The sequence below is a fragment of the Morone saxatilis genome, unplaced genomic scaffold (genome assembly GCF_004916995.1).
Source record: "Morone saxatilis isolate NCDOM2014 unplaced genomic scaffold, NCSU_SB_2.0 Contig3, whole genome shotgun sequence".
Lineage (NCBI taxonomy): Eukaryota > Metazoa > Chordata > Actinopteri > Moronidae > Morone > Morone saxatilis.
Genome location: NW_023339873.1, coordinates 6,450,399 through 6,463,124, shown reverse-complemented (window position 1 = coordinate 6,463,124; position 12,726 = coordinate 6,450,399). Strand labels below are relative to the sequence as shown.

The following is a 12,726-nucleotide window of genomic DNA, read 5'->3' as shown; positions in this document are numbered from 1 at the left end:
TTTTTTTTTTGAGGCCACAGAGCATGTCTGTGCGTGTACATGTGTTTTAGTGTGTGTACACATGCTCATATGTGTCACAGGAAAGCAACTTCTGTCTGTGATCCCCTGCTCCTCTCATTTTCCCTGGTGAAAGGCGGCATTATAACTGATTTCCATGACCTCAAGCCAGGGCCTTCACTCCCTTCACGGCCTGCGTGTCTGTGTGTATATATTTGTGTGTGTGTGTGTTATGTGTATGTGTTTGTGTGCGCGCATTATAACTGCTTTCCATGACCTCCAGCCAGGACCCTCCTCTGCGGCCTGCCTCGCAGCGCTTGTTTAGACAACAGTGGTGCACATGTTGGCTGAAATATGGCTGCTGTGCTCGTTTGCTCGGGTGAATTAAGCTACGGCATGTGTGCTTAAACCCAGACGGCTCGCTGATTTATCCATATATTTAAATGATTGATTTAAGAGTCACCCAGCCAACACTTGTTGAAGCTGCGGATAGGGGCGGGCTCACAGAGATGAGAGAGAAGAAGGACAGAATTCAAATCAGAGCATACACAGCCTCCCTCACACAGGTAGTGATATTTACGCCATCCATGGCGCGGCTGAGGGACATTATTCACAGAGCTGAAGTAAATTATTCAGAAGTAAAGCTTTACTTTGCACAAGATGGATACTTTTAACGATGTACTGATTGCTTTTTAACATACTCCATTTTCAAATGAGCTATAAAATTTTGTTTATTATGGTTCAGAACATGACATAGGCAATCTATTTTAATGTCAGGAAAGCCTGGAAGAAAACGTATGAAAACACGTCCTCCCATTTGCTGTGATATGTGTATGTGTGTGTATATATGGAGGGTGCGTGTGCCAGTGTGTTTTATTACCTGTCTCATTATTAAATGTGTTGGAGGCCGGCTGAGCTGGGACAAAACATTCCAGCTCCTTTAATGTCTCCCTCTCGTCTCCCCCGTCCCCCTCGCTCCTCTCTTTGATAATACTTTTCCTTATGAGCCCATAAAACCAGACGCTTTCTCAGTGAACCACCTTTTTCCTCTGTGCACTGCTAAAAAAAAAAAGAGTGCATCTTAAGTTTTCTGTTGGCATTTTCTCTATCTCATCTATCTATATATTCAAAATAAGATTTATGTGAATTTAAATAACTGGTTAAAATGGGCGTTTCTTGCAGTGTGCACATTTTAATCCTTTTTATCGTGCTTACCAATGAAAGTATGTGTGAATCTGTTCCTTCAAATCAAAGAAAAATGCTGGTAGTCTAATTATTTCCTTTATTTCCTGTCCCCTTTTCTCCTCGCATTTTTGCTGCCTTTATCTCAATATTTCTGCTTCTCTTCTCCATTCCTCCTCTTCCTCCACCTCCTGCTCTCTCCCCTCTTTCCATCTCTCTCCCCTCTCTCTAGCTCTCCCCGTCTCTCTCTCTACAGGGTCGAGTTAGGCATAAGCGAATAATTAGGTAATTGCCCCCTTGATTGAGCTCAATAGGAAACATTTCAATTAGGCTAAAACTGCGTGAGGAGGAAGTAGGCTCTTACAAAGGGAAACATTCCTTGTCATGCAACTGTCAGCCCCCAAGCCCACACCACGAGCCAGGATTAACTGGATACTAGAGGAGGAAACACTGGGGAAGAGGGAGGTTGTTCTGAAAAGCCAGGGGAAAAACGTCAGGGAATTGGGAATGGGGGGGGGGCCTGGAGATCTGATGGGGGAGACTGGAGAAAGTTAGGGAAACGGAGGGTTGGGTCTTTTTAAAGCGGGAGGTGGGGGGTTGAAGAGACAAGCAAGAAATGATTGCTGCAATTATGGCTATATTTAAACACGCCTTCCCTCTGATATGATTTTCCTGGTGATCCCCTGTCCAGATAAGAGGGAGACCTCTCTGCCTGCCCAGCCGCCTGTAACAAATTACAACCTCCCAGCCATGGAAGAGACACAGTTCCTGTGTGAGAGGGAGGGAGGGAGGGAGGGAGAGAGGGAGGGGAAAGAGGAAGGCAAAAGAGGCAAGCTTAGAGAGAGCCTGATAGCCAAAGAGAACAACTCAATACCTCTGAGAGAGAGAGAGAGAGAGAGAGAGAGAGAGTAGAGTGGGTACAAGGGGGTAAAAATGGAAAGCAGACTGCCATCTAAAGAAGCAAATAAGAGGAAGAAGTGGCTGATTAATCATTTAGACTGTTGGGAATCAAAATGATCCTTAAAGTTGTTTTCCTTTTTTATTGAAATTCTGCATATTGAGGTTTTCTTTTCTTCCATCTCTGCTGTGCTTCAGAGCCTCAGTGTGATCAATATTTTGCGTTTTAATGTGACAACCTGATCCACACAGCCTTAATTGAGATGTATAGGTGTGTGCGCACACGGCAGCTCCATGCACGTCTGCCGCCCAAGTGAGTTAGTGCGCGTATTAGTGAGTGATAGTCCGTCTGCAGCAGTGCAGCTCACATGCCCTTCTGTCATCACAGTCACCTTTGCCGCCCTCATACATGGGCCATGAAATTGAAGAGCTGGGCGCTGACCTCTAATAGAATACGGGTGCCTGTAGGTGTTTTATGTAGGTGTTAATGGATAGTGTGTGAATGTCTATGTGGACAGGTGTTAACGTGGAGAGGTGGAGAAACTGATGCCTGTCTCTGTCTGTGAGAGTGTCAGTGTGTGTGTGAGATGTTGTTTATGTCTGAATATGAGCGAGTGTGTGTATGCATGCATAAATCTGTTGGTATTTGTATGTTTAAATATTTTAATTTTTGTTTGAATGTGGCTTAATTTGTTTCTGTATCTGTATTTGTGTGTGTGTGTGTCTCTGTGTGCATTTTTATGTCAAATTTTTTTGCAGTATATATTGAAATTATTGTGTGTTTGTCTGTGTAGCTGTCTAGTATATCTGAATTTATATGTTTAGATTTGTTTGGCGTGAGGGTGTGAGGAGACTTTGGCTTGAGCTTTTTATCCATGTCCCTGTGGGACGCAGTGTGGTCAGGAGAGTAAACAGCGGTCCATGTTAATACGTTTCCTGTGTCTGGCCCACCATACCTGTGTGGTTCACCTCGGCACACACTTGCTGTACAACAGAGCAAGTCAGACGCATACCAGTGCCTCTTTTACTAACACTGGGGATTTAGTTTGTGCAGGATGCATACAGATGGCTGACACATTTTGTCCTGTGCATAACTATTATTGTTATTGTTGCTTTACATTGTAGCATTTAAGTATTAGTAAATCTTTAAATCATTAGCTTTAGAGTATTAGAAGCTAGAATTGTGGTTGTATTGCTGAGAGGATAGGCAGCCATTGCATTTTAATTTGCATGAGCCGTGTTTTCTGGCCAATCTGATGCAATGCTTTATTACAGAACAGAAGGAGGGAGCTGGTTTTTCACTTCCAAGCTTACAGATATTTTAGTAATGATAAGATTAGGGCTGCAGCTAAAGATTACTTTGATTATTGATTAATCTGACAATTATTTTCTTGATTAAGCAATTAATAGTTGTGTCAATGAAATGTCCATTCTGATGTGTTTTTTTCATTTGACCAACAGTCCAAAACCCAAAGATTTTCTGTTTGCTATCAAATATGACAAAAATCAAACATGTAGTGTGTCTCTTGTACATAGTGACCAGAGAGCACTGACAAGTTGATTTTTATTTTTTTTTATATATCTCAGTCGCAATTCCTAAAAAGTCAAACCAAAATGTACGCGATCCGTATCAAGATTTGGTTGTTTATGTTAAGAAACATATTGTTATCAGATTTTGCCCTCAGTATCAGCCTCAAAAATCCAGTATCGGTCGGGTTATACAAGGTAGCACTCTTTAAAGTGTCTTGTTTTGACCAGCAGTCCATTGACCCATGTTTCCAACAAAGGACGTAGGAAGTTTTTTGTTTTTGTGACCAGAGGCTGCTTGTTTTTGCTAGCATGATGGAGTCTCATTTGTTTACAGTGATCACAACAATAACACTATACTAACTATAGTATTTTGATTCTGTCCTCCTTCCCCGACTTTATTTCTCTCTACTTTGCCATTTTATTATTATCTATTTGTCCTGCCTCTCCCATGTCAGTCAGCCGTGCATTTCACATTGTGTTTACCCAAATAAACACCTAACGGCCAACACAGGCATCACAAAAACTGACTGTGGCCAACTCCTCCACCCCCATGGTGGCCCAGACACAGCCACTGTTATGACAGCTCCCAGCGCTGTCTTGATTTAGCCAAGGCAGGACGCACACATCCGCAGTTATAATTCAGTAATTTGTGTTTGTGCATTCTGTGACAATTGTGACAAATGACTGGCCTGGAGTGAAATGCCAACCTGCCCCCCCTCCCAAACACCCCTCCTTGTTTCCTGCCCGGGCCGACGCATGCTTACACTGCTCAGGTGTGCGCTGAGAGGGTTTGCGTGCTGAGTATGAATAGGCCTGCTGACAAGAGAAATGATTACATAGACGTGTTTATTTTAAATGTGATTTTTATTGATGAATCATATCAACTCAGCAGGGCCTGTATGATCACGTCGGCTTTGCTATTTTTTTCCTTCTTCTTGGTGGTGCAGAGTCCTTAAACAGCTTGAGCACATAGTTTGTATCCTTGTCGGGCAGCATGCTCTGCCTGTCCGAACACACATGCTTACTCATACGCAGCAATCATTTCATCTAGCCAGCCCCCCCCCCCCTCATTTACATTTTCCGGGGCATTTTTCATCATAAGCGCGTTCTGTCATCGATATTTGCGGGGAAATTGAGGGTTTCCAATCGGAGAGGGGTCTCAGCAGAACACGGAACCTATTATGGAAGCCAGGCAGCAACAGGAGGAATCCTGGTAATGTTTTACCCACGAAATGAGTTCCATGCCGTTGGAAGTCCTGTGCAGAGTTAGGGATGTAATACTCATATGGAGCAGTTTATGAGGATTAAGAGGTTTTATTTAGTCTAAGGGGCCAGCGGGCGTCCTCTCTGCAACCCTCCTCCATCACATCCTAGCCTCTCCCTGCTGTTGGGTGGATGACCAGCCAGTTAACACGTGGGATGGCAGAGGAGGGCTCGGAGTCTGTAGTATGCAGTGCTTTTGGTGGTGACAGTCTGAATTTGCCCAGTGCCATTTGCCAACCACCCCTTATTTTTATTTTTTTACGCCAGACACCAGAGAGTCAGCAGGCCTGAGCTTTAACACCTGTGGCAGGTGGACTTGTAGGTTTTGGGTCTGCTGTTGATTTCTGGCCTCTTTCCAGATAGATTTTTTGTCCTCACTTTTTTTTACTCCTTTTGAATTGAGTTCACAGGTTCTTCTTTAAGTATGTTTCCTTTTTTTTGTACAACTAAAGTGATTTGTCTATTTTTGTGTTTGCTTTTCATCTGTTGATACGCATTGGAATGCGTCTGTGTGCTTAGGGTCTGTGTACGTGTGTGGCTTTCCTCCATCTTTCTCCCAGAAGGAAAAGTCTCATGTTCACTCTCTAACTCGTCCTGGTAGAGGGTCAATTGCAACCAGTTGGCCGCCAGTCTGGTCCAAAGTAAACATTTGGAGAGAGGCGACTGTACAGGCAGGTACCTGGGGGCTCTGTTAGTTGCTCAGCTTTCCCCTTCCTCCTCCTCCCTTCTCCCCCTCTACCTCTCTACCTCTATGCCTCCTTCATGTGCGGTGGTGGGCCACGCTCCTCTTAGGGCCAGAGATTGCCAGGTTTGCTGCTTTTGGATCCAGCCGGCTGGTCGGCTGGGCTCCGTGAGATGGTCCGTCTCGTGGGACCGGTTCTCAAGAGAGTCTGCTTCATTGGCCCGATTGGTCTTGCCTGCCTTGCTGGGGTCTGGCTAGTTTTAAGAGCACTGGAGGATCACAGACAGAGACAGGTCTATTTGATATGTATATACATGAACGCAAAACACAAAGCACATCTCCCTCATTGTGTAAGCTATCAGGAATATGGTTTTCATTTAGGGCTCTGTGTGCCAGCTAGATTTATTCAGGTCTAGGCAGGGGCCACTTTTGTTTTGTGTGGCAGTAGAAGGAAGGTCTGCTGCAGATTTGCTGTGAAGTGTCGGGCAGCAGTGCAGGCCGGAGAGCCTGCTCTGCAGCTTGCAGCCTTTTGAGCCTGATGGCAGGCGACTCCTTTAACTGGGGCTGGGGAGCGGTCTGCACAGCTCAATTTTGCCCACATTAATCAAACTCACATTTCCTCACATCAGCCTGTGTGCCTATCAGCAGGGCTGGCTTGTTAGCATAATGAATTCAGGTGGTTTTACACAGAGGTCCACAGTCTTCTGAAATGTATTCAGTATGCTGCGAGATGAATAAAACAAGAACTTTATTTTTCAGCTTTATTTAGGTTTAAAACTGTATTTCCATTTAATCGCCAGGTTGTTTTTTAAATTGTGCCCTCTCCTAAAGAAACTTCTTTCCGACTTAATCTAAAGGCAAAAATAATATTGAACTGCCTTCATTAATTTCCACATCTTTGAAGTAGTAGCTTTTCCTTCACAGCTCCTGTAGGTCGGCTCGGCATAAAACATCAAAATCTATCATTTCATGGAGAGTTTAAGTCAAAATGGCCTTTTGTGTACGTGGTGAGTTATTTCTTTTCAGGCAGACTTCCTCTTGGTACAAGTGAGGGGGGGCAGAGGGTCAGCGAGGAGAGAAGGGGCCAGGGGGGTTGTGGGGGCTGAGGCGGTGGGGTGGCTGTCTGAGAGAGTGAAAGCATGCAGTCAGACAGTGGGAGAGGGCTTTGCTTTCGCTGTTCATTCATACAGGTGCTTATAATTTGCAGCATGTGATTAATCATTGTTGTGTTTGGGGGTGACACCTTGTTTAATGGATCTGTCCATCTCCCTTCTTTCACTGTTCTGGGGTGGTAGGCAGTAAGTAGCATGAATTATATATTCTATGCACACACTTTAAGAATTTAAAAATCGAAATTGACTTAATTCTAATTTCAAGCTTGTCTTTTTTTGCTCCTAAAGCACTTCCATGCTCACTCCTGCACTGTTGTTGAAGTCAAAAACTGACCGGGTGTACGAAGTAGCCAAATGCAACATGTGTGCGGGCCCACCAGCTGCCACCACACAGAGGCGGTGGTGTTTTCCGTGTGTGTTTGCTTTGGGTGGAGGGCTGGCTGGCTGGTCAGCATGGCTGTAAATCAGAGTCTTCCTGATGGAACCCTGATGGACAGGAACCTAATCTGTCCCCGGTGTGTCATTACGCTCAACCTCCCAGATAGCTACAGATCCTGCTGCTCCTCTCATCTCTCCCTGGCCTCAACAAACACACACACACACAGACACACACACACAGAGACGCACACAGACCCACACATACGTACATCCACAGTGAGCCAGCCAGGGCAGCCTTCTGGAAACCAGAGACAGTAACGGAGACACACATGTTGAACATAAACCGGTTGAGCCAGTGTCAAGAGTTCATCGCCAGCATCTGTCATAGCAAAGCCAGTGCCCAAAAAGCATTTGCTACTCTCACACCGCAGCGTCCCGCTCTTGCTTCAAATGTACACAGGCCATGCAACTACTGTCGCCAAACTGGCCTCAGTGATGGCCAAACATAAGCAAACTGACGGATCCTTTTAGGACATGTTAGGATCCGTCCCAAGTGCCGATTGACTCCTGCACTCCTGCACAAGAGCCCCCACACATTGTAGTGATTCTGAGCCAATGTGTCATCTGTTATTTTTATGAACCTTTACATATCCAAATCCAAATGAAAACAGTGAGTGAATACAGTATTTCCATTTGACGCAAAATACAAATGGTTCCTGAAATTTATAACTCAGGATTTAAACAGTACGTTTAATTTCATTTTTTGAAGAGTTTACTGCTTTGTAATTAAATGAAATGGCTTAAAACCTCACAAATACTCCATAAAGTTGTAGTTTGATTCTTTCAATCTTTTCGTTTTACTAATCAGATGTTTTGAAATGATGTATGTTACTTTTTGGAACCCATCAAACGCCTCCTTTTTTTATTTTATTAGTCTGGTTTCCCCTTTTCCCAAAAAACTGGTTCTCATTCATAATTCTCTGCTGACAGTTTGGAGTTATTTCAGCTTTTCTGACAAATAGCAGGATAAAAGCGACCACCACATCCTTGCACGGTTCAGTTGGAGTTTGTCCAACGAGGAGATCTTGACCTCTCAATTACAGGATGATGGAGCTGTTTCTTTTGCGTGTTGCTGAATTTCATTAACAATTTTGCACCCACACATGTGAAATGAACTCAGTGTAGCTTTAAATTTTGCCATAAACGTTTTTATTTGTTGCCTCAAATGTGCTAACTGTTGTATATGTCTGACAAAGTTTCATACATGTGCAGTATCTTAAGCTCCTTTTAATATACATTCAATGTTTTTCCAAATAGTTCCTTCTAAACGCAGCTGAGTACATTTGTATTTCTGTGATCTCTGTTTTTTTTCTGCTACCTTCTGCTTCAAATCTCTCACAAAGCCAGAAACCAGAGAACCAAGGCTATAATCTGATGCCATCACGAGACAAAACGTGGATCTGCTCCATTGACAATGAATCGGAGACTTATGGACTCAAAGAATGTTTGCTTGACCTTTTCTCAGCATCACCTCGGACACTGAGGCAGTCCAGAGAGTCGGTCTGTCATTCAGTGCCAGTGGAGCAGCTCCAGGGTTTGTCTCTTTAATGACAACAACTAGAGAGCCTTGCCTCTCATTTCCAGCTTGAGTGACATGTGATCATGTATACAAATCCTGACTTAACTGTCTAAGATTGCAGGAATAATGCCATGTTTGCTCTGGTTTATGCTGGATTTCCCTAGTTTGACCTTTTTTTTTCTTACACAGCGCATAAAGTTTCTGTCTCTCTAGGCCTCTCTGCATCGGTTCCCCTATCTCTAAATCTAGATAGTCTGTTTGTGTATGACTTAGAAAGCACTGATAGGCAAAGGGTAAAGCCTGTATTGTGATTAAGCCTGAGTATGGTTTTGCTGGTGCTGGGTGAGCGACGTGGCACACAGCCATCTGCCAAAACAAAAGCCGTCAGAGATGCCCTGTCACACAGTGAGCCATTAAGCCCGCCTGCCCGCCCGCCTGCGACAATTAATTACCCCAATTCAAATAATGTTGATAAATCATAGACATAACACAAAGCTGTGCTGCTGATTGCATAATTATTGCATCCAACCACCGCCGTATGTAACATAATCACGGTCTCTCATCAGACTCAAACCACCAGCGTGCATCTGGAGCGGCGTTATGCAATGTTTGGAAAGAGACACAGCGAGCTTGCTAACAATATGTGCGAAGCTGGTAGGTTTGTGTAAGGCCTTAACTTGTCGTTTGTTTAAAGGGGACGAGAGAGCCGTGTTGTGTTTGCATGGGACAGACCTCCTCCCACACCATACTTTTTTTTTTTTCAAACGCTGGAACATATTTCGACTGTGTTTAAGCAGTGATGGCTGAGTGCATTTACACTTTGGTAATGGCTTCCTGCCTTTAACTCTCCTGGCTTAGGACGAGAGTGAACCATGCGAGTACTTCCCTTTTCGCTACTGCCGCAAGTACTGCCCCTGCTACTACTGCAGCCCTGCAAGACCTTCTCCCCCTCACGCCCGTCAGCCTAGCCAGTAGAGAAAGGACGGACCACCCTGTGAGATTATTCACTCTCTCCTCTACTGTATCACTCCTACCATGGATAGTTTGTGGACTGAAAGATGGTATCACTCCTCAGGAATGTCCGCTGTTTTTTTTTTTCAATCCCTGCATCATTTGCATTTATCTACCTTGCAGCCTTTTTCTTTACCCGCAAAGATTGTATGTTTAGAGAATATGCCTACCGTGATGCATCCCGAAATGTCAGCCAACAAGGGTTTTCTTCCAGGCGGCAAGAGGCCTGAGTCCACAGAAGATCTCTACACTGTCTGTATTTTTTTCGACCTCAAGCTTGATCCCTTAGCCCCTAAGCTGCTAAAGTTACAAGTTAGCTTGCACATGACAGCTTTTGTAGTTTTACACGTCTCCCAGCAGCTTGCTGTTATGACATACAGGTGCTCAGCCGCCTGTTAACAGTAAAGGTGATGGTCTTTTCTCTTTATAAAAGATGAGTCATTGGCCCTCCGCCTGACTGTCCATCCAGCCTGCTCTCGCCAGCAGCCTGCAATGGGGGGGGAAGCTTCAACCTATCCATACAGACAGAGGGTGTTAACAACTAATTAAAGAATTTACTGCCTCACTAAAACTCCATTATTGCTGTTCCCTCCCAATTATTGGCTCTATTATCAGCTTTTATGGACTCAGGTGAGCTTCCGGAGAAAGTTGTGCTTGTTTTTGGCTGAGTGGTCAGCTCTGTCCCAGTTTAAAATCACAGGATTCACAGCAGCCACTGTATGAAGCTCAGAGGCTAGAATCTGTAAAGTTTTAGTGTGAAAGAGAGATAATCGTTTCCAAAGTGACACACTGTACTGATGGATAATTTGAATATCTATTTTTCTTGTTACATTAAAAGCAATATGCTTCTGCAGCTGCTTTTCTTCTCTCTCAGGCAGAAAGCCATCTTTTGTGTGGTTCCCACATGTGCTTTCCATCTCTCTCTCGGTCTCACCTCTTTGTGTATTAATCAATCTCTGTCTCCCTTCTGTCCACTAGGTGACAGTAATGACACAGCTCTCCCCTCTGGGGGTTGGGGATGGGATGAGGTGTAATCTTTGTTTACACAAGGTGAATTGGCTGAAGACTAAAGGTTATAGACTCGGTGGGTGTGTCAGCAGCAGTGGTGATGTTGTAGTGATGTGGTGACGTGGTGGTGAAGTTAATGATGGTGGTGTCTGCAGTGGGAAGTCCACTTACTACCCATTTACTATTCTGCTTCACATCACTCAGCAGCATTTAAAGTCTCACCATAATGGCCCATTGGCTGTACTCTGCTGAAGCTCAAAAAAGAATCATAGAACATAGAAACTAGTTTTCATTATTTTGTAGCTGTGAAGTCGTCATTGTCGTCGTAATAATAACTGTAGTAGTTGTAGGTTTTCCAGCACTATTATGTCTGATACCACCAGATTAACCCTGTTGGCTACTTTGCAGCTCAAATAGGAGCCACACACCAGTGGCACCTGTCAGAGAAACGTACCTGGCATGTTCCAGAAGTGTTAATTTGAACTGATTTTAAACTGAATGTAATTTAACACTATTAAATAAATAAAAGTGTAGGCAGCTAGACATTTGAAGTGGGGTTTTTCTCCAGTCTCTATTTCAATTTAAAATTTTTCATTCATTAATATTAATTAACATAGAAACACAGGACTCTCCTGGAAAATGTAATGATCAAATACATTTATTTCATGACCATAAGTTTGAATTATTCCGACTTCGTTTCTGAGTAATCAGGTTTTGTTGATCATTTTGGCATGACAGACAGAATACTCAAAATACTACAATACTCACAAGCCTCAGCTGCTGTTGGTATGGACAAGAAGCTGGTTAGAGGCGCAAATCAGAGCAAATTTAAAACTTTTTGTTATCACAGTTGTGATTGATGCCAGTTGCTAAATTCACCTAAAATTGATCATTCTTTTAGTTACCACCTGCCCTCTCAGAATTCACCTGTGAGTAACATAAGATTGTCTATGGGACAAATTAATAGGAAATGTTGTCCTGGAAACAAGGGTGCTTGAAATGGCTCCTTTAACTTTACAACTCTATTAGCACTTTTAGCAATATATTTATACTTCTCCGCTTGCTTTCTAACTTGTCTTCACCTACTCTCAACAGCAGACGGTGATATTTAGATGCTCCTGTACAGTCGGCCTATTGTAGCCGGTAGTTGACTCGTTTGACAGTAAATAGAGCCTCAGTCTCTAAATTTTCCTCCTAAACCACAAATATCTGAATTTTCTGGACATTTTCTTTTTCAAATTTGCTGAGATACGCCACAATCTTTCCATGTAACCCCCGGCAACAGAAGTACTGCTGTCATACACCGCCCAATAGTACTTTGGAAATGGTATTTCCTCTTAATTTTCCAAGTCAACAGTATTTGACTGACAGTTGTCTAATGTCATTGTTGAACATGTGCAAACTAAAACACACACACATGCACACGCACGCACGCACACACACACACACAAGCTACAACAGCAACAATGATTATGTTGTTCTGACGAACTGATAACTAGTCACAACTGTAGTCAAATGATATGACACATCTTCATTCATACTAATTCATAATTTTATCCAAGATAGCGGTGCGTTTCATTGGCCTCCTTACCCCCTTATCATTGGTGTAACTTTCACAGAAACACAGGATCTGTGATCTTCAGTGAGGGAAGAAGTTCCCAGGCTAAACCTAACATGAATAAAACCCTAAAACTATACATTGTCCTACAACATGATTTCTGCCTGAGTAACTATCAGCTCTGGTTCTTTAGCAAGGAAGACAAAAACTCCCACGCTACTTCACGACACAATCTAACTACGTCTTTTGTTATTGTTTTTATGTGAGAGACGGCAGAAATTAATTATTATTAGAATTACAGTTTAAAATGAAAATGTGAGGCAGGAAAATAATGATCACTGTTTCTCGGCTGCTCTTGGGCTGTTAGATGATAGTAGAGTTTGATGCGGGATGATCTGTTTGTGTTTTCTCACTGTTTTGGTTACCTGTAATCTGTCTTTATCAAGGACTCCACTTAGATGGATTTCCAATTAAATCTTTCAGCTTCACTGACTGATCTTTATGTTGTAGTTCCAATTTTAAAACTACA

The 12,726-nt window shown here is 43.2% G+C and overlaps 1 protein-coding gene across 1 annotated transcript in view; it reads left to right on the top strand.

Annotated features, from left to right (window-relative positions):
* The window catches only part of slc25a21 (solute carrier family 25 member 21), a 94,921-nt gene that overhangs the window by 42,357 nt on the left and 39,838 nt on the right, over window positions 1-12,726 (top strand). The gene's annotated exons all lie outside the window — the stretch shown is intronic.